At 45.0% G+C, this 20,011-nt stretch overlaps 2 pseudogenes; both read left to right on the forward strand.

Moving 5' to 3' along the window:
* Positions 1–9,346: 9,346 nt before the first annotated feature.
* Positions 9,347–13,656, forward strand: LOC101444025 (BPI fold-containing family A member 1-like; annotated as a pseudogene).
* A 2,694-nt stretch (positions 13,657–16,350) lies between these two features.
* On the forward strand, positions 16,351–17,192 carry LOC101443568 (protein DBF4 homolog A pseudogene; annotated as a pseudogene).
* The last annotated feature ends 2,819 nt before the right edge of the window (positions 17,193–20,011 follow it).

Raw genomic sequence — 20,011 nt, forward strand, 5'->3', positions numbered from 1 at the left:
AATGCAAGTGAAACTTGCCTTAAGCAAACTCTGCACAAGAAAATAAAGTTTCTCAAAGAAGTGGAGAGGTCCAGCTCTCTGTGAACCCTTTGTCCTTTGCCCCTTAACAAAGTCATTGGAGTTTCCAAACCCATCCAGGGACTTCCCACTCCAAACTGAGTCCCCTCCTTAAATTTGCTCCCAGGGAAAAGGGCCAGCACCCCTAGATCTGGAGAGTAGAGCTTGGTTAAGCCAGAGCCCTTGAAAAAATATCTGCCTTTAAAAATGGACCTCTTAATTCACAAAGGACACCTGTTTAGGTTCCCAAATACAATCACAATCTAATAACGTATGAAGAAAGGAGAACCATCCACAGTTTCTGAGAAAGGCATGGGGAAGCTACAGATACCAAAAATGTGGAAAAACAATTTCTTGGCATGACACAGCTTGTCTTTCCCATGTTTCCTGATACCCCATGACCCTACCCTTCTTGGGCTGGTAGAAACCACAGCACCTGTGGTTTCAAGGAAGAGCAATTCCAGCAGAGGCAGAGAGAAAGTTTTGGAAAACTAGAGTGATAGAGAACAAGAGTTATGGGTGAGGGGAGGGCTATGAATATAAAGGATAGCACAGAGCAGTTTTGGAGGCAATGGGAAATATTCTGGTTTGGCATATTATGGTTACCTAAAACTAAATGTGTTAAAAATCATAGAACTGTATGCCAAAAGGCAAAATTCTTATTTTGCAGTATATTAATTTTTAAAGTAATTCTTTTAAAGCCTGGGTTTTGTTTCATTCAAAACAGAGAGCACAGGAGACCTTGAACTAGCAAGTCTGCAGTGAGTCAAAGCAAGGCTTCCTGGCCCCAAGACTAGAAAAATTTCCCATGCTAGACTGGTGGCTTGTGAGATTCCAAGAGCAATTGAGGAGACCATAGCTGCAATGGGTGCCCATGTCCGTGCCACTTCCTCGGCAAACCCTGGCACAGAAGGAAGGCTCCAGAAACCCAAGCAGACATGCACAATTCAAGAAGAGAGGCTGTCCGTGCCCATGTTCCTTTCCAGAACCAGGACAGATAACAAGACTCCAGAGAGAGACTGTTAACTGGAGGACTAGGGGGGTGGGCTGGTGAAGACCCCCACGGTCCTGCAGGAGGCCCAGGGAATCCTCGATAGGACAACGTTCTCTAATGAGGGAGTAGAAAGGAAATGCTAAATCTGAAGGGGCTTTCAGACAGGAGTGACGGTTGGGGTCTTGGTGATCTGGGACAAGGAGATGTCTCGATATTTCCAATCAACAACAGGCACAAGGCAGCCCCCTTTGAATTCCCTGGCACGTATGAAACCCCCTGAAACAGCAAGGAAACCCCAGGGAAAATGGGGAAGTTTCCATTACTCAACAAAATGACATCTGAAATGGCAATTAAGATAAACCATAGACAAATAAAGAGTACTGTAGGAACATCTAGGTTGAGGAATGGAGATTCTTACTTGCCACCCAAACATTATCCCCCAATAAAGGATCAGAGTGATTTGCCCAGGGCTATGGATTTGAGTCAGGGTTCTCTGCTCCCAAGTGCGTCCTTTTTTTGCCACATCATGTACACAGTCTCCTGACTTAAAGCCAGGTTATGCAAGCTGTATATTAGCCGGCTGCACAAACTTGAGTCAGTTCCTTGAGTTACCTGCTTCAGTTTCCCACAAGGATAGTGGTGACTTGACCCAACCCACAAGCGTTGTTACCAAGATAACAAAAAGCAGGGCCCCTTATTTGCGGATGACTGACCACATACAGGATGTGGGAAGAGACCAGAACACTTTGAATGGATAATTGAGTTCCAATGAGCCCCTGCCCAGTGCCTTGGAGTCATCTGCTGGGTTCTCACAGGTACAACCAAGTTCCAACATGAGGGGAAGGCAGCATGGCTCCAGCAGGGCTCTCTGATTACAAGAAGGTCAGACAGACACAGGGGTCAATTCTGACTCCATCACTCGTTGCGTGTCCTCAGGAAGTAGTCAACCACCTCTGAAACCTGGTCTCCATTTAAAGGGACAACAATGCCAACCACTCCTGATAAAGGTGAGGTTCAAATATGGAAAGAACCTGGCAAAAAGTAGGTGCTCAATAAATGTGCATTTTCTCCTCCCCTCTCTTTTGCTTATAAAGTATGAGGTTTTGCAGAGTGAGGTCTGCTCTCATTGGCCCAACCTTGGTCTCTGTACAATAGACACCAAACACCCAACTGGTGGGACAGATGCCTTCTCCTTCATTGAGAAAAAAGTGCAAATGTAGAGACCAAGATGGAAAGCCCTCTGGCCTGGGACCCTGGGAAGAATTCTCCAGGATAGATACTTGGGAAGCTTGAGAGCATGAAATTCACCAACAAGGGAAAGCAAATGGTGGATGGATGTGAGGAAGCATCTTCCTCTCTCAGCACAGTGATGAAGAGAAAGGACTGGAGCAGGAATGCTTAGGCTCCACTCCAGCTCCTCTCACCCTTTGAGCCTCATTTTCCCCCTTGCAAAAGGGAGTTCTCATCCCCTCCTCCCAGAGGGTTCTAAGCATCCTTGAGATGCTGTGTGGACAACATTGAGAGGGCTCAGCAAACACTCTCCTTGCTTTCTTGCTTCTGTTGTTATTATTAGCAAATGACTTGAGTTCTGGCTCAGCCAAATCTCTGTGTCTTTAGACAAGTCTCAGTTTCCTCCCCTGTAAATGAGGAGCAGGGAAGCTCCCAGAGTTGTTGGTAGGACATATAGCCTTTGGCATGTGACTGTCCTGCAACAGGGGCTTAGAAAACACAAGACCCCTGCCCTGGAATTGAGGGACATCCCAGATGTAAGGAAGTCAGATTCAGTTTTTCTCTTTTTGACACTTTGGGAGCAAGAGTCCTCGGGTCAAAGAAAAGAACTGGGCCAGGAATGGGAAAGGGCCCAGATTGAAGACAGAGGGTCCTGCTGGGGCTGCTGCCTGCCTCCCTGCTGTTCCAAACACCATCTTCCAGGCCACCTCAGAGCATGGGTCCCTGTTCATAAAGCCACAAAGTCTTGAGTAACATCCTCATCTCAAATTTTTCTGTTTAATTTGTCAACCAATTGGTTTAGCTGGGCAACTGCTAATGCGATCAGCAATTATTTACTTTGGAGAGCCCTGAAAAGCACTACCAGAATGTAGACTTTTGAATAATCTAGAAACCCATCATCTGATCAAACATTTCCTAATCCCCACACTTTAAAAGAGGCTTCCTCTTAGGCCAACACAGGACGAGAGGGAAGAGGCAACCAAGACACTGCGAGACCTCTATGAAGTCCAGGTGAGCCCTACCTGCTCCTCTCCCTTCTCTACCCTGGGTGACAGGGATGCCAGGGCTCCTGGCCGCCAGACGAGTCCCAGCAGACTGCACATAGGGTCCCTCACTAGGGGCCTTTCCAGGAAGCAGGACTTCCTTTTGGCCATTTGCAGGTGGGGGGTAACCATTCACTCTGCTTTCCCAGGAGACTGGTCACACTAATGTAGAAATGTTCTACAACAGGCAATTTCACAGCGATAGGAAGCACATGGTAAACTTTCAAATTTTCCAGGTTAGAATTCTCTCATGGAGTGATATTCATATCCTAACTCAAAATCTCAAAGGCAAGAGTTTTAATCGAAGGCAAGAGTTTTAAATTGAGGTTGTCAATGGAGTTTCAGATCATTCATGAGCTTCTAAATTACCCACCCAGCTATATACATTTGGAAGCATTTTTCCAGGATTAGGGCTCCTTAGCTTCTATTGGATCCTTTTTTTTTCCCTCCCCTTCCTCCCTTCCCCCCCCCCCCCCCAGGTTGTCTGCTCTCTGTGTCCATTAGCTGTGTGTTCTTCTATGACTGCCTCCATCCTTAGCAGCGCACCGAGAATCTGTTTCTTTTTGTTGCGTCATTTTGCCACGTCAGCTCTCCATGTGTGCAGCGCCATTCCTGGGCAGGCTGAACTTTCTTTCACACTGGGCAGCTCTCCTTACAGGGCGTACTCCTTGCACATGGGACTCCCCTACGCGGGAACACCCCTGCAAGGCACGGCACTCCTTGCGCACATCAGCACCGCATAGTCCAGCCCCACACAGGTCAAGGAGGCCCGGGGTTTGAACCAGGGACCTCCCATGTGGTAGGTAGATGTCCTATCCATTGGGCCAAGTCCGCTTCCCCCATTTTTTCTTAAAGTTTGCTGCCCAAAAGAGATTCAGAGGCCCTGATCAAAACTTACCTCCCCAGAAGGCCCCCAACTGGCTTTTTCGACCAAAAAGACCTCTTGATCCCAACTGATCACAACAATGATGGAACTCTGGCTGAATTGGCCAATTTTGGAATATTGCCCAAATCAGCCAGTGATCTCCAAAGTATAGGTACCAGCTCTGGTTTCTAACATCTTTGCTGACTGCCAAATAAGCCTGTGAGAAGATTAACCATATCTGGAAAAGGGCTGGAGCAAAGATAGCCCAATCTCAGAGGCTGCCCAAGAAGTTCATCCAGGTCAGCTTGAGAGAGAAGAGAAAGGCATAAAAAGACAATGTGTGGCACCATTGGGTAGAGACCCAAGTAGTGAGAGTGGGGGTGGACCCACATCCTGGGGAGGACTAATGCCATCAAATAGAGGGAACTGTATCCCTCGAGAGAAAGGGTGGCTCCCAGGGCATTGGGGCAGTTGAGCAAGTTAGGCCCTGAACACTATTCCATCTATCTCTGGAAGTGGCTCCTCAGGAAACGGAGGTTGGCTATCACTGAGGGCACCAAGGTGGAAGGGAAAATGGACGTTAAATGTGTGGAACCAAAGTAAATGGGGGGTAAGAGAGGAGTTTCTTGAGAGTACACAAAGATGGATATAAAACATGTAATATTACACCATAACATATAGGAGATGACAGACTGATAATGTAAACCATAATGTAAAACATAGGATAACTAAAAATGTAAATAACTGTGTATCCTAAAGTATGCACCATAATGTAAGCACAGATGTCACCTTGTTAGAAAGCTAATATCTCAGACTCTGTACATCACTTTAAGTAAATATGATATGAATAGGGCGTAAGAGTATCACTGTGGAAGGGAAAAGGTTTTCTGGTGGATGTGTGGGAGTGCTGTATATTATATATATACATTGCTGTGGTCTAGGACTCCTGTGAAGAAAAGCTGAATAATTAGGGGGGGGGGGGGGGGGGAAAGAAGAAAAAAATAGGATGTGGAATTTTTTCAAGTCAACATTCTTTATCTAAGTTCTTTATCTAACTTTATCCAAGTTCTTTATCTATCCTTTAAACTCATCGCTATATACCATTCCCTAGTAAGGGACCATGACATTATATTGGGCTTCAAATTTTGGGGAGTTCTGGATCACAGAGTGTTTCAACAATGGCAATGGAGGGATACTGATATGGGATACCAATGACAGGTGATATATGACTGACAGGGAGCTGTACAGAACATATGTCCAGGGTGCATGGTAATGTTTGGATATACTCATAGTGGCAACAATTAAAAACCACAGTAGGGGGGGGTACTGGGTTCCTGGCCAGTGGTGCTCTGTCGTGGTCCCTAGGGGAGCAGCGACAGTCTCCCAGGTACAGTGGTGGGGACCGGGAGGGAGTGAGGGTTCAACAGTGAGCCCCAGATGCTAATGACTATGCTTGTGAGCTGATAAACCCAAAATAAGAACAAGGCCTAGAGCAACTTTGTGCCTGGGAATTTCCTTCTGTCAGCCTTCATGTTACTCAAATGTGGCCAGTCTCGAAGCCAAACTCAGCATGTAAATGCAATGCCTTCCCCCCAGCGCGGGACATGACACCCGGGGATGAGCCTCCCTGGCAACGAGGGACCACTATCAACTACCAACTGATGATGCAACTGGAAAATGACCTTATACGGAAGGTTCAATGCGGATCAGCAGAATATCCATGTCTACATAAAATACCATGACTTTAAAATGCTGTTTGACCTAAAGTAAGGGGGAAATGGAAAGGAGAAATGAGTTTATATGGCTACGAGTTTCTAAAAAAGAGTCTGGAGGCTGGCAGAAGGTTTGCCCTCATGCACAACTGAGCAGAGTCAGAGAGACAGATAAAGCAGATACAACCCCCAGATATTGGTTCCTTTGAGGGCTAAAGAGACCCATGGGAGTTATGGTCATGGCCGATGGGGTTAACTACCAGGGCAGATGGCCCCTCTTTGGAAATGGTGTTTATGTGTGATGAATCTGGACTCAGATGGGATCTCCCTTCATAAGACTTTCATGCTAATGTGCTGGAGGTGCAGTTAATGTTGGGGTTTAAGATATATTTAGGGGATTTGAATCTCTGGACTGACAATGTGATAGCCAGGTCCTGAGCCTCAACAGACTCCAGCACCTACAATCTGATCTATTGGACTTACCACACTCAGCTAAGATGGAGTTGAAGAAGGACAACCACCACACCATGGAGCCTAGAGTGATTACAACTGAAAATGGGAGGATTGCATCCAGCATCCAGGTGGAATCTGACCCTCCTCTTGACATAGAGGTGCAATGGACACAACCAATCCAATGTCCACATAGAAGAGGTGGCATTGGATTGGGAAAAGTGGACATAATGGACAAAGGGTATGGGGAAAGGCAGGAAGAGATGAGAGGTGGAGGCGTCTTCGGGACATGGAGCTGCCCTGGATGGTGCTTCAGAGGTAATCACCGGACATTGTAAATCCTCACAGGGCCCACTTGATGGAATAGAGGAGAGTATGGGCCATGATGTGAACCAATGTATATGAGGTGCAGAGGTGCCCAAAGATGTACTTACCAAATCCAATGGATGTGTCATGATGATGGGAACGAGTGTTGTTGGGGGGGGGAGAGGGGGGGTGGGGGGGGGTTGAATGGGACCTCACATATATATTTTTAATGTAACATTATTACAAAGTCAATAAAAAATAAAAAAATTAAAAAAAAAAAACATAGGATAACTAAAAAATTAGAAAACTGTGTATCCTAAAGTATGCACCACAATGTAAGCACAGATGTCACCTTTTTTGAAAGCTATTGTCTCAGACTCTGTACATCACTTTAAGTAAATATGATGTGAATAGGGTGTAAGAGTATTGCTGTGGAAGGGAAAAGGTTTTGTGGTGGATGTGTGGGAGTGCTGTATATTATATATATGAATTGCTGTGGTCTAGGGCTCTTGTTAAGAGAAGTTCAATAATTAGGGGAAAAAAATGGAAAAAATTAGGATGTAGAATTTTTTCCAAGTCAACACATATTCTATATCTAACCTTTAAACCCATCACTATATGCCATTTTGCTAGTAAGGGATCCTGACATCATATTGGGCTTCAATTTTCAGGAAGTTCTGGATCACAGAGTGGTTCAACAATGGCAGCAGAGGAATACTGGTATAGGATACTATTGACAGGTGATATATGGCTGACAGGGAGCTATACAGGACATATGTCCAGGGTGCATGATAAAGTTTGGATATACTCATAGTGGCAACAATTAAAAACTACAGCTGGGGGGGTACTGGGTTCCTGGCCGGTGGCACTCTGTTGTGGTCCCTAGGGGAGCAGCGACAGTCTCCCAGGTGCAGCGGCAAGGACCGGGAAGGAATGAGGGTCCAACAGTGAGCCCCTGATGCTAATAACTATGCTTGTGAATTGATATGCCTGAAATAACAACAAGGCCTAGAGCAGCATTGTGCCTGGGAATTTCCCCCTGACAGCCTTCATGTTACTCAAATGTGGCCAGTCTCGAAACCAAACTCACCATGTAAATGCAATGCCTTCCCCCCAGCATGGGACATGACACCCAGGAATGAGCCTCCCTGGCACCGAGGGATCACTATCAACTACCAACTGATGTTGCAACTGGAAAATGACCTTGAATGGAAGGTTCAATGCGGATCAGCAGAATATCCCTGTCTACATAAAATAACATGACTTTAAAATGCTGTTTGACCTAATGTAAGGGGGCAATGGAAAGGAGAAATGAATTTATATGGCTATGAGTCTCTAAAAAAGAGTCTGGAGGCTGTCAGAAGGATTGCCCTTATGCACAACTGAGCAGAGTCTAAGAGACAGATAAAGTAGATACAACCCCCAGGTATTGGTTCCTTTGAGGGCTAAAGAGATCCATGGGTGCTATGGTCATGGCAGATGGGGTTAACTGCCATGTCAGATGGCCCTTCTTTGGAGCTGGTGTTTATGCGTGATGAATCTGGACTCAGATGGGATCTCTCTTCATAAGACTTTCATGCTACTGTGCTGGAGTTGTAGTTGGTGTTGGGGTTTAAGATATATTTAGGGGATCTGAATCTCTGGACTGACAATGTGATAGCCAGGCCCTGAGCCTCAACAGACTCCAGCACCTACAATCTGATTTATTGGACTCACCTCACTCAGCTAAGATGGAGTTGAAGAAGGACAACCACCACACCATGGAGCCTAGAGTGCCTACAACTGAAAGTGGGAGGATTGAATCCAGTATCCATGTGGAATCTGAGCCTCCTCTTGACATAGAGGTGCATTGGACACAACCAATCCAATGTCCACAGAGAAAAGGTGGCATTGGAGTGGGAAAAGTGGACATGGTGGCTAATGGGTATGGGGAATGGCAGGAAGAGACGAGATGTGGAGGCGTCTTTGGGACTTGGAGCTGCCCTGGATGGTGCTTCAGGGGCAATCACCAGACACTGTAAATCCTCACAGGGCCCATTGGATGGAATGGGGGAGAGTATGGGCCATGATGTGGACCATTGACCATGAGGTGCAGAGGTGCCCAGAGATGTACTTACCAAATGCAATGGATGTGTCATGATGATGGGAATGAGTGTTGCTGGGGGGGGGGGGGGGGGGGAGTGGTGGGGTGGGGGGGGGGTTGAATGGGTCCTCATATATTTTTTTTTAATGTAATATTTTTACAAAATCAATTAAAAAAAAAAAAGACAATGTGTATGACTGACCATTTGCATGTAGGAAGAGGGGAGTGTTAGGAGACCTGGAGACCTGCCACTGGTTTGCTGTGTGACCTTCGGAAAATCACTACCACTCTCTGATCCCCTGGTTCCCATATGCAATGAAGGCTTTGGATTGCCCCAGCTTTTCCCCAGCACAGGCCTGGGTGAGATGGTGGTTACAACTTTGAGGGTTGTGACAAATATTACGTCAGTTACCGAGTAGAAAGCACTCTGCCTAGCAGAGGAATGCTCAATCTCAGCGGCTGTTACTACTCACTGCCTGGTGTTCTGAGGAGCAGACAAATGAGAGACCACCCCATCCCAGGTGGGCAGGACAGGGGGTCTATAGAATCCAGTCTCATATCTGTACCACATGAGACCCGTCGTTCTCACCACAGATACCAAGAGAGATGTTTCAAGTTGGAGGTCTCGTTGTCTTCTGTGGGCTGCTGGCCCAGACCACAGCCCTGCTTGATGGTCTGGTAGACCCAGGTCTGCCCCTGGGGCTTCTGCCGCCGGTCCAGGTTACGCCCACGGATGCAATCCCAGCTTAGCCCTCCAACCCCTTAGATCTTGCTGGAGACTTGACAAGCAGTAAGTCAGAGTCTGCAATCTCTTTCGAGTGTCATGGGAATGGGCAGGATGGCAGGGGGTAACAGTCAAGTGGTGGGAGGACAGGGATGAGTGAGGGCTAGAGATGGAGGATCTGGAATCATCAGCTCTGTCCCCGAGGACCCTTATTTCCATTTCTAGCTCTCAGCAATGGCTTGCACTCTGTGAAAGTGTAGGACATTCTCAAAAGTCTTCCACTCCTTGACAACCTGAAAGCTCAAGGAGGCACTTCGACTGGCCTGCTTGGGAGCCTGCTTGGGGAAGTGACCTCCATTCTGAACAGCCTCATTGAGTAAGTTGCACTGAAATAGGGACACCCACCAGGGAACACCAGCTGGAGACCAGGGCCCTGGAGAGAAAAGGGAGCAGTCTGGAAATAGGACCAGGACTTGGTCCTGAAACCCTTCTCACGATCTGGAGAGACCCACCAGCCCTCTTGTACCAGTAATTTCCCTAGTTATGAAGTACATCCTGGGTCCCCAGTATCATCTCTAAACCTCATGACAACCTTAGAGTTTAATCCCCAGTTTACAGATGGAAAAACTGAGATCCAGAGAGGTGCCTCTGCTCACAAAACTAGAGTGATACAGAGGCAGGGACCGAATTGTAATTTAACCCAAAGCCAAGATTCTTTCCACTGTGTCACAGTAACATTGTTCTCCCCACTGGTGGAATCTCTTCAAATAGAGGCAAACTTTAATGTAAGCAAGGAAGTATAAGTTGCCCTTCATGATTATCTTGACAGTAAGACTAAGAACAACCTGATGTCCATGGAATGGGCATGTGATGGTTAACATGAGATGCCTGAGAGCTCTCTAAACAAGAATCCATAATGAGAATGCTTGATATGTTCTGTTGGGAGGACTGGAAAATGAAAATCACCTGAACAGTGGCTGGCTCAGAGAAGCGGCATAGTTTCATCCTTTCTTTATTCTCCCTAATATCGCTGCCCTCAATCCCATAATAAACATTGTTAACTACCACTGAAGGTCATGGCAGGATGAGTGACACCTACTAAAAGTTTTACTCCTGTTGCCCATACACGTCCACTCATCCACTTATACAGCCTTCCTTCCATCTAACTACTTATTCTTTCTTCCATCCACCCATACATCTGTGTACTCACCCATCAATCTACAAATTCAACAAATATGGAGTAGCCCCTTTCTTTTTAAAATTTCTTTGTAAGTTAGGCATACAAAACACAAATATAAGCCAGATAAGATCCCTGAAATACTTCATGGACTTGTATGGAGGAGAGGGCCATGTCTGTAACAGGATCTGCCCAAATACAGGGGTTGGGAAAGACTGATGTGTGATTCAGAGCCCATGTAGCTTTTGCTTCAGACTTCCCTTCTGGGAGAGGCTGGGTTAAAGATGGTTTCTGGCTGTAGTGGGGTTGGGGGCTAGAAAAGCTGATGTTTCTTCCTGGACAGATTGAAGGTCACTGATGCCCAGCTGCTGGAACTTGGCCTTGTTCAGAGTCCTGATGGTCACCATCTCTATGTCAAAATTCCTCTGGGCCTGATCCTCAATGTAAACATGTGAGTGGTTCCCCAAGGGGGATGGGAGAATGGCTTATCATGGGAGATCCTGATGGCCAAGAGTAGCCCAAAAAGAGGGAGTTGGAACCTACAGACCTGAGCTTCCAAATTTACTGTTATGTTGAATTACTTGGGAACCTCACTTGACCTCTTTGAGCACTGGTTTCCCCTAATGGGAAATAAGACGACTACAGCTGTGGGCAAAATGGAGTGAGGTGAAGCTGGCATTTATGTTAAGAAGAAAATATCCTTCTGCCTTGGAGTGTGGTGGGGCCAGATAACAATAGGACCATCTCCATTGCAGGACCTGGTTGGAAGTGTATTGAAGCTGGCTGCAAAGCTGAACATTGCTGAAGAACTCTTAGTTGTGAAAATTAAGCAGGGGAGCCACTAGGTCCTTGGCAACTGCACTCACTCCCCTGGCAGTCTGAAAATCTCCTGGCTTGATGGGTGAGGCCGGAATGGATGGCTTCTCCTGACCAGAATTAACAGGGTGGAATGATGGATGGATGGATGGATGGATGGGTGGAAATATGCAACAATGAGAGGATGGATGAATGAGATGATGGAAGGATGGTAAGATGGATGGGTGGGAGGATTGAAGATGGGCTGGCTGGATGGATGGATGGATGGATGATTAGTTGTTTATATGGATGGAAGGCAAGATGGGCATATAGTTATAGGGGTGGAAGGATGGGTAGATGGATGGTAATAGTCACTTATTCCTTCTTAGGTCAGGCCAACCAATTTTATGCTGGATTGGGCAATAAGAGATCTGGGTGCAAGCCTTGATTCTCAGAGGGGAGTGAGTATAATAGAGGGCTTCCTGAGTGAACTTCAACACTGATCCCCAACTCTGGGTCTCAGCTTACTTTTCTATAATATGGAGGTAAATTATTGATAGAAACCAACAAGATAATAGATGTAAATATGCTTTGTCTCAGTAAGGGGTAAAATGGAAAACTAACTAGATTATTTCATATTATGATAGTTACCTGTCACAAAGGGAGACTGAATCATGCAGAATATGCAAGTCATCCTCATCATGGCTAACATTTACTGATCACACATAGCATATACTTCAAATGTGTTATCTCATTGAATCTTCATGATAACCATGTACTAAGCACTTTTCATTCATGTATGGATTCTACAAAGCCTTAAAATGAACACCCACTGTGCTATGGAACTATGCATTTGGTCAACATGTATCTACTGTGTGAACAGCTGTGTAGGGCATAACTGCCCCTTGAAGGGTCCTCTTCGTGTTCACCTGCACAAGGGTGTGATGGACAAGGTCCAGTTCCAGTTACATAGGGCTGAGATTAAAGTGGGCAGATTGGCCCCTCTGAGGACTTATCCATCTCAACCCCAGACCTCTGCAGGTGCCACATCATACTATGGCTTTTCTCTTCAGATTTGTTCTCCCCGTTCAAAATCTTATTGACACCCTCATCAGGATCTTGACTGAAGTCCTTCCTGAACTGATACAGGGCACAGTAAGTGGGCACAAATGGGAGTCTCCCAATCCTTGAATCTTAGGGTGAAAGAGACCCTGAGGAGAGCTAATCTGAGCCCTGCAGTTTGATCAGTAAATTCCATCCATCAATCTGTTCATTGATCAATTGGTCCATGTTTCTTCTTTCCATCCTTCAAAATGCATTCATTGGTTCCTGCTCTGGGCCAGGTCCTGCACTTGTCCACACGGCAGCTGAAATTGGCACCTGCCCCAAGAAGCTCCTAGTCCAGCCCTATATGGCCACAGACAAGCAGTCATCAAGCTTATGCTTCGGTGCCCCTATAACCAGAAAAAAAAAAGTTCACCCATCCCAGAGAAGTTCATCCTATTTAGAAATGCATGTGGTGTCATAGAGTGAACCCTGGATGTGTTGTGTGATTTGGGGCACTTTGCAACTCCCTCATGGCTTTAGTTTCTTCTGTGCCTAATCTTGAGATGTGATCTGTGGGAATGCTTAGAATCAAACACTTCTAGCCACAGAAAAGTCATAGAAAATCTCCCCCAAAGAATCATCTTTGGGATGCCGCTGCTCTCAGGGTCTCCCTACAGTTGCCTGTTGCTTAACATCCCTCTCTGCTTTGTCTCTGGGTCAGGTGTGCCCTCTGGTAAATGAGATTCTCAGCCTCCTGGATGACACCCTTGTGTATGATGTTGTCAGTAAGTACCAGCTCCCAAACCCTCCCTAACTTCTCCTCTGCAGGAACAATCATTTCCCCCAGGGAAATTTGTCCCAACAAACTGAAGAATAGCCACATCCCTCTGGCCTCAACTCTGCCTTATTTTGGTTTTTCACCCTGAACTATCCAGATAATTATGAGGTATAGAATCTCTGTCCCCAAAATGGCCCCAGCACTGAGAACAGCTGAGCTGGTTGGTGGGAGGAGGCTGTGCTCACTTGGGTCTGCAGAACGTATACCCCTGGCCCCTGGCCTAGCGGGAACATGGGGTACTCCTGCACTCCTTTGTACTAAGACCACACTCTGATCTGTTTGTTTTTTCCCCAGACATGCTGACAGGTGGAACACATATTGTCATCAAGGTCTAAGCCTTCCATCAAAGGTCCCAGCCTCAACCAAGCTGGTGAGTTCTGCTGAACAGATCCAATGATTCTGCTCCACCCCCAAGGTCCCCAGGAGTTGTGGGGAGGAGGCAGTAGGGGACATGGCACAGTGACAGCCAACTAGAGAGAGGGAGGTGGCACAGCAACACAGCCGCGATGCAAACACACGTGGCCGTGGATACACACAGAGGAACACACATAAATGCCCAGACCAACACTTGGTCACTCAGACAGACAGACAGTTGCACACACTGTCACACCCGCACACTCACACATGTGTTCATGCACATGCAGACTCACTACACTCCATTTCACATGGACACACGGACACACACACGGCCTACCCTGTGGCTGAGACAAGACCCCTAGCGCCAGGGTCTCAGTCTCCTTCCCTCCATCTGGAGGCCAAAATCAATACATGTCAGTGACCTTGAGTGTCTGTTCTGACTGGGGTCCTCTCCCAACAGGACCATTTTTGGCTGCTCATCTGACTCCCTGCCCTGCTTCCCACTGCCTACAGAAGGTGACTCATGTCCTGAGAGTCCCACAATCTTGGGACTAAGGAGGCCTTTTCTTTGTGAGACCTACTCCCTCTCCTTGCCAACCAAGCGTGTGCTCCTTTCCATGTTCCTTATCAAATAAACTCGCTATTCTCTGTACTGGGGACCTTGCCCTGTGTCATCATTACGTTGGGGCTAATAGGTTGAGAAGAACCTTGGACTGGGAGGTTATGGCCATAGGATTACATTGAAGATCTTAACAGTCTTAAGCAGGACAAACTCTTCCCATGTGTGTGGATTTCAGAATGATTGCTGTTTTGCCTTGGAAGGGTGGACATGGGGGTTGGGGGTAGATGTCATGATCTAGGCAAAAATGAAGATGCCAGTTACCATACAAGGAGAACAAGAGCAGATCTGAGGAGTGGTCAGGAGGCAGAACTAGAACACATGGGTGAGTGTGGCTCCCATCCACGTTGCAGGTTGGGGAGCCCCAGGGTAAATGGGAATATGGAAGGAAGAGTTGATTCTAGCAGGAAGATGATACCTTTAGCTGTGGCCACTCTGTATGGAGGTGCCCGGGAGACCCCAAGGGAGATGTCAAGTAAGATGATGAATACATGTCACCGAGCACTACTCTTCTGCTTCCTTGAATCCAGCCTTTACTGGCTTGTTCCCTAAGCAAAGGGATGATAAAGATGGCATGGAAAAAGTATCAGAGGAAGGACAGCCTGGTTCCGAGTGGTCAGTTCTGAAATGCTTGAGAAAGATAGGCCTAGAGAAATGGAGTTTTAAATAAAGAGATTATCAATGCCCTGGGTAAGAGTCACTTTTTTGGAGGAAGAAGCCTAATTTTAAGGAGAAAAGGAAAGGAAGTGAGGAAGTTGAGTTTATAAATGTAGATAAGATGTCTAATCCCAAAGGGGAACAAAACAGGGATGATGCACCCATTCCCTACCTTGCTGAACATCTGTCACTGCTTCCAGACCTTCCACTATCTCCACCTAGTGTTGTCCCAACTAATAAGGCATTGTGGAAGGAGGACAGTCGTCGGGTTCAGAACAGCAATAAGGTTTTTTGAGGGAAACTCCCATGCATCTTCTGGTGAATATTTAATGGAGGAAGCATCCTCCACCCTGGCAGAAGGAGAAGACCATTGAGCCTAAGATGAGTCATTGAATTCGAGGAAGCAGCTCAACAATTATGTGAACATCTCCCTAGACAGTGACCTCAAGGGCACAAGGACCTTCTGGGCAAGAAACCAGCAGTCAGGACCTGATTTTGCTTAGGTCATGTCCTTTCTGGGCAGGAATTAGGTCAGGACTGAAAGCCCCCCTAGCTGAGGCACCCAGGATGCAGGTGGAGACGCAGAGGCACGCACGCACCCAGGACCAGCATCACAGGATGTGCTGCCTGCTGTCCACGCTGCCTGACTCTCTTCCTGCCCGGGCACCCATCCACAGCCCAGCTCTTATTCACACCATTCCCCTAGGCTTCTCATAGGCGTGTCTTCCCCCTCCCCTAACAATTCCAATTCCTACTTAACTAGTATAAAATGCCCTTGGATACAAAACATTCTTTCAGGTGGCCAGATTAATCAAAACATATTTAGGACTTTTAAAGAGTTACAACTGTTTTAAATTTTAAAAACCACTCTGAGAAAGTTCCAGTGAAAATAGCAGAGTAAAGACCTCTGAAAATTCTGTTTTCCCTAAAAGCAACAAGGAAACAGGCACACACACACCAAAAAAAAAAAAAATGTCAGAAGCTACCTTTTCAAGAACCCTCGAAATTAACCAAAGGCTTGCACCATTCCAGGAGTGTTTATTCAAGAAAAATAGCTGAATCTCAGTAGGAAGAACAAGCCAGCCTCGTGACATCTTAATTTACCCTAATCCCATTCCCTGCTCTCTAGCTCCACAGAACCCTTGACAATGGGCAGCCCACAATCACAGTGGAAACCAGAAGCCGGGAATCTACCAGAGGGGCAGAACAGGGCTGAAGTGACATCAAAGCCTCAAACATAGAGAAGCATCATTATTTGACCTACCTGGTAGTTCTCCAGAAGACCCCAGTCTCAAGGCTGTCTTTATTTGACCTGATTAGATCAATTCAAAAAGGATGAACAGCATTTTCCCCATAGGCGTTTGTCAAACTGTAACCACAGGAGGCTGCCGGGGTCATGAGGAATGGGCGAGGCAGCTGGCTGTCAGCAGTCCCTAAGAGCTGTGATTTTGCGGCCGCCCGGCACAGCACCTCTTCAAACCCAATACAGAGGTGCTGGGGGGCTACCATAATCTCCGGGGCCATGAGGATTCATAACAAAGGACATTTCCAGGGTGGAAGCCAAATCAAAACTGGAAGAAAAAAAAAAAACAGACCATCTTTGAAATCTCTAAAAACTGGTAACAGCAACCAGAAAATTCCAAATAAAAGCTACTTCGGGGAAAAGTATTTTAGTTATCTGAAAAACTGCGAAAGGACATTAAGGGTCTTGAGGGCAGACTGAAGAATTTCTAAGCAAAGATACTAGTTATTTTATTTTAAATAAAAAGGAAGCTAAATTTGCACAAACCTTGGGTGGAATTTCCCCTATACCAAAGCCAGAATGTGTGTATGCTGCAGAAACCACTTGACTTCATCCCAGCCATGATGGATGTTCATTTAAGTCTCCAGACTCACTGTCTTTAAGCAGAGGACAATTATTAGTTGAAAAAGCTATCAAGGACCATGATTTTATACCTTCAAGTAGTATATTATCAAATGTCTTATCCTGGGGAGTAAAAATTCTTCATATTGATGACATTAGATACTACATTCAACAAAAGATAAAGGAGCTGTATTTGCTCAAGAAATCAAGCACTTTTGTAAAAGATGTGGGGAAATGATCTGTCACACAGAAAACAAGAACAGGGAAGACTGAAAAAGGTTTTAGTAAAGCTCGAAGATATGAGCCAAAGCCCTACAGTCCATTTGATGTGGATAAACCATCTATCACCCAAAAGCAAACTCAGGTTGAACTGAGAGTCAAACAAATGGTGATAAATATGATGGAACCCCAGTTCATCTCCATTTGAAAGAGAAGGGGAAAAAAAGGATCTTGTGAATGTCATTTGCAGAAATAGGAAGATCTTGACACTCATCTTCTAAGTGAGGAACACAGAAACTTGACACAGAGTAACCAGTATGGAGTTGTTGTTGACATTGTATCTAAGTTTTTGATTTTGTGGAATATGAAAGGGACACGCCTAAAAAGAAAAGAATGAAATACAGTGTTGGATCCCTTTCTCCTGTTACTACAAGAGAACACCTAGAATTGCAACATATCTCTCAGAAGGCCCTATGGGAAAATAAAGTTGTGCAGAAGATCAAGCAGAATTTCCTGTATAAATAAACCCAGGAAACTGAACAAAAACTTATGTATATTTTAGAACCCATCTCCCGCCCTGCAAGAGAGGACTTGATGAGTAAAAGACTAACAAATATTCTGTGTTAAATCCAGCTGAAAATAACATAAAACAGAATCTCACTCATCTACCTTTACAGAAAAAGGAGCAAGGATACAGTCTTTATGTTTCTGAACATAATTTCACTATAAATGAAAGTGACTTAGAAGAACTAAGGGCAGATCACTGTCCATGTGGGCTACAGGCATCTATACAGTTTTCCAATTTCAATAAGAATAATAGTACATCTCAATTGAAACAGAATTCAGGTACTATGCTTTTTCCAGCCACGGGTCTGAGGGAAAAGGACCTTAATTCAATATTTGATCATAATTCTGGTCTGAAAGCAATAAACAGTTCACGAGAGCACCTAACAATTCTGGCAAATGCTCCATCCCATAGCCCTCCTGTGGAACCAAATGAATGTGACATTAAGGTTATGGAGAGTTTACCTTCTGTTAAAATCCACTGGAAAGCGAACATATTATTAGGAAGAAATGCAAAAGAAATTCTGAAACCAAATGTGGAATTGGACAAGAAGAGAACTGAGTTTCTCACTCCACAAGAAGAAAACAGAAATTTGTGGTTCACCTGTACAGTCTTTACTGGACTTATTTCAAACCAGTGAAGAAAAATCGGACATTTTGAGTTTCACAAGCTATACCGAAAACAGCAGCATGTGTGATGATATAGATGTCTGGGAAGAAGTTTCAAATAATTTGCTGTCAATGTTTTTCTCTTTCCCTTCCACTTCTACATTTACTGGCTTTTAGACTTTAAAAATGTATACTTTTCAGAAGTGGTAAGAATAATATTCTTGAAATTTTTATACTATATATTAAAATTCTTAGAATTTTTGCCAACATTGCTTACAGAAACAAATATAAATATTAACAACAAAGGTGATGGTTGCATTTTTCTACAAAATTAAATACCTGTTATGAGAAATTGTAGAATAAACTGACTCATCTAATTTTGCATATGTTCATAAGATTTATTATGAGTAACAATGATATAGTTTGTTTTATATCACTGAAAACTATTTTCAAGTGAAATTAGGATAAATTTGGATATTCTAACTATATCTAATGTCTATGAAATAGAGTCCAAGATAGTATGATAGGATAAAACCTAAATTTCATACAGAAAAGAACAAATGACTCATTTTTATGTCTGGATTCAGAAAATTATTATTACAGAAACATTGACACTTTTACATTTTTACTTGCTTGAGAAACTGGATATACTTTATATTGAGGCAATATTTATTTATTATTATTTTTAGTTAATTTTTTAACTCTTTTTTTTTAATATTACATTCAAAAAATATGAGGTCCACACTCACGCCCCCCCCACCCCACCACTCCCCCCACAGCAACACTCTCCCCCATCATCATAACACATCCATTGCATTTGGTGAATATATCTCTGGGCATCGCTGTACCTCATGGTCAGTGGTCCACATCATAGCCCACACTCTCCATTCCATCCAGTGGGCCATGGGAGGATCTACAATGTCTGGTAATTGTCCCTGCAGCACCACCCAGGACAACTCCAAGTCCTGAAAACACCTCCACATCACATCTCTTCCTCACATTTCCCACACCCAGCAGCCACCATGGCCACTTTTTCCACACCAATACCACATTTTCTTCTATTACTAACCACAATAGTTCATGAACAGAATATCAGTAAGTCCACTCTAATCCTTACTGTATTCCTCCATCCTGTGGACCTTGGATTGGTTGTGTCCATTCCACATCTATGTCAAGAGGGGGCTTAGATTCCACATGGATGCTGGATGCAATCCTCCTGCTTTCAGTTGTAGGCACTCTAGGCTCCATGGTGTGGTGGTTGACATTCTTCAACTCCATGTTAGCTGAGTGGAATAAGTCCAATGAACCAGAGTGTAGGAGCTGAAGTCTGTTGAGGCTCAGGGCCTGACTATCATATGGTCAGTCCAGAGATTCAGATCCCCTAGATATATCTTAAACCCCAGCACCAACTACAATTCCAGTAAAGTAACAGGAAAGGCTTGTGGAAAGAGATCACATCTGAGTCCAGCTCCATCACACAGAAACACCAACTCCAAATAAGTGCCAACTGACAAGGCAGTGAACTCCATCTGCCATGACCATAAAACCTGTGGGTCTCTGTAGTCCTCAGAAGAACCAATACCTAGGATTGTATCTACTTTATCTGTCTCTGAGACTCTGCTCAGGTGTGCATAAGGGCAACCCCTCTGATAACCTCCAGACTCTTTTTTAGAGACTCACAGTCATATAAACTCATTTGTCCTTTCCATTTCCCCCTTGATTTAGGCCAAAAAGCATTTTTAACTGCTGTTATTATATGTAGAGAGGGATATTCTGCTGGTCCGAGTTGAACCTTTTATTC

Source organism: Dasypus novemcinctus, chromosome 24, assembly GCF_030445035.2.
Source record: "Dasypus novemcinctus isolate mDasNov1 chromosome 24, mDasNov1.1.hap2, whole genome shotgun sequence".
Taxonomy (NCBI): Eukaryota; Metazoa; Chordata; class Mammalia; order Cingulata; family Dasypodidae; genus Dasypus; species Dasypus novemcinctus.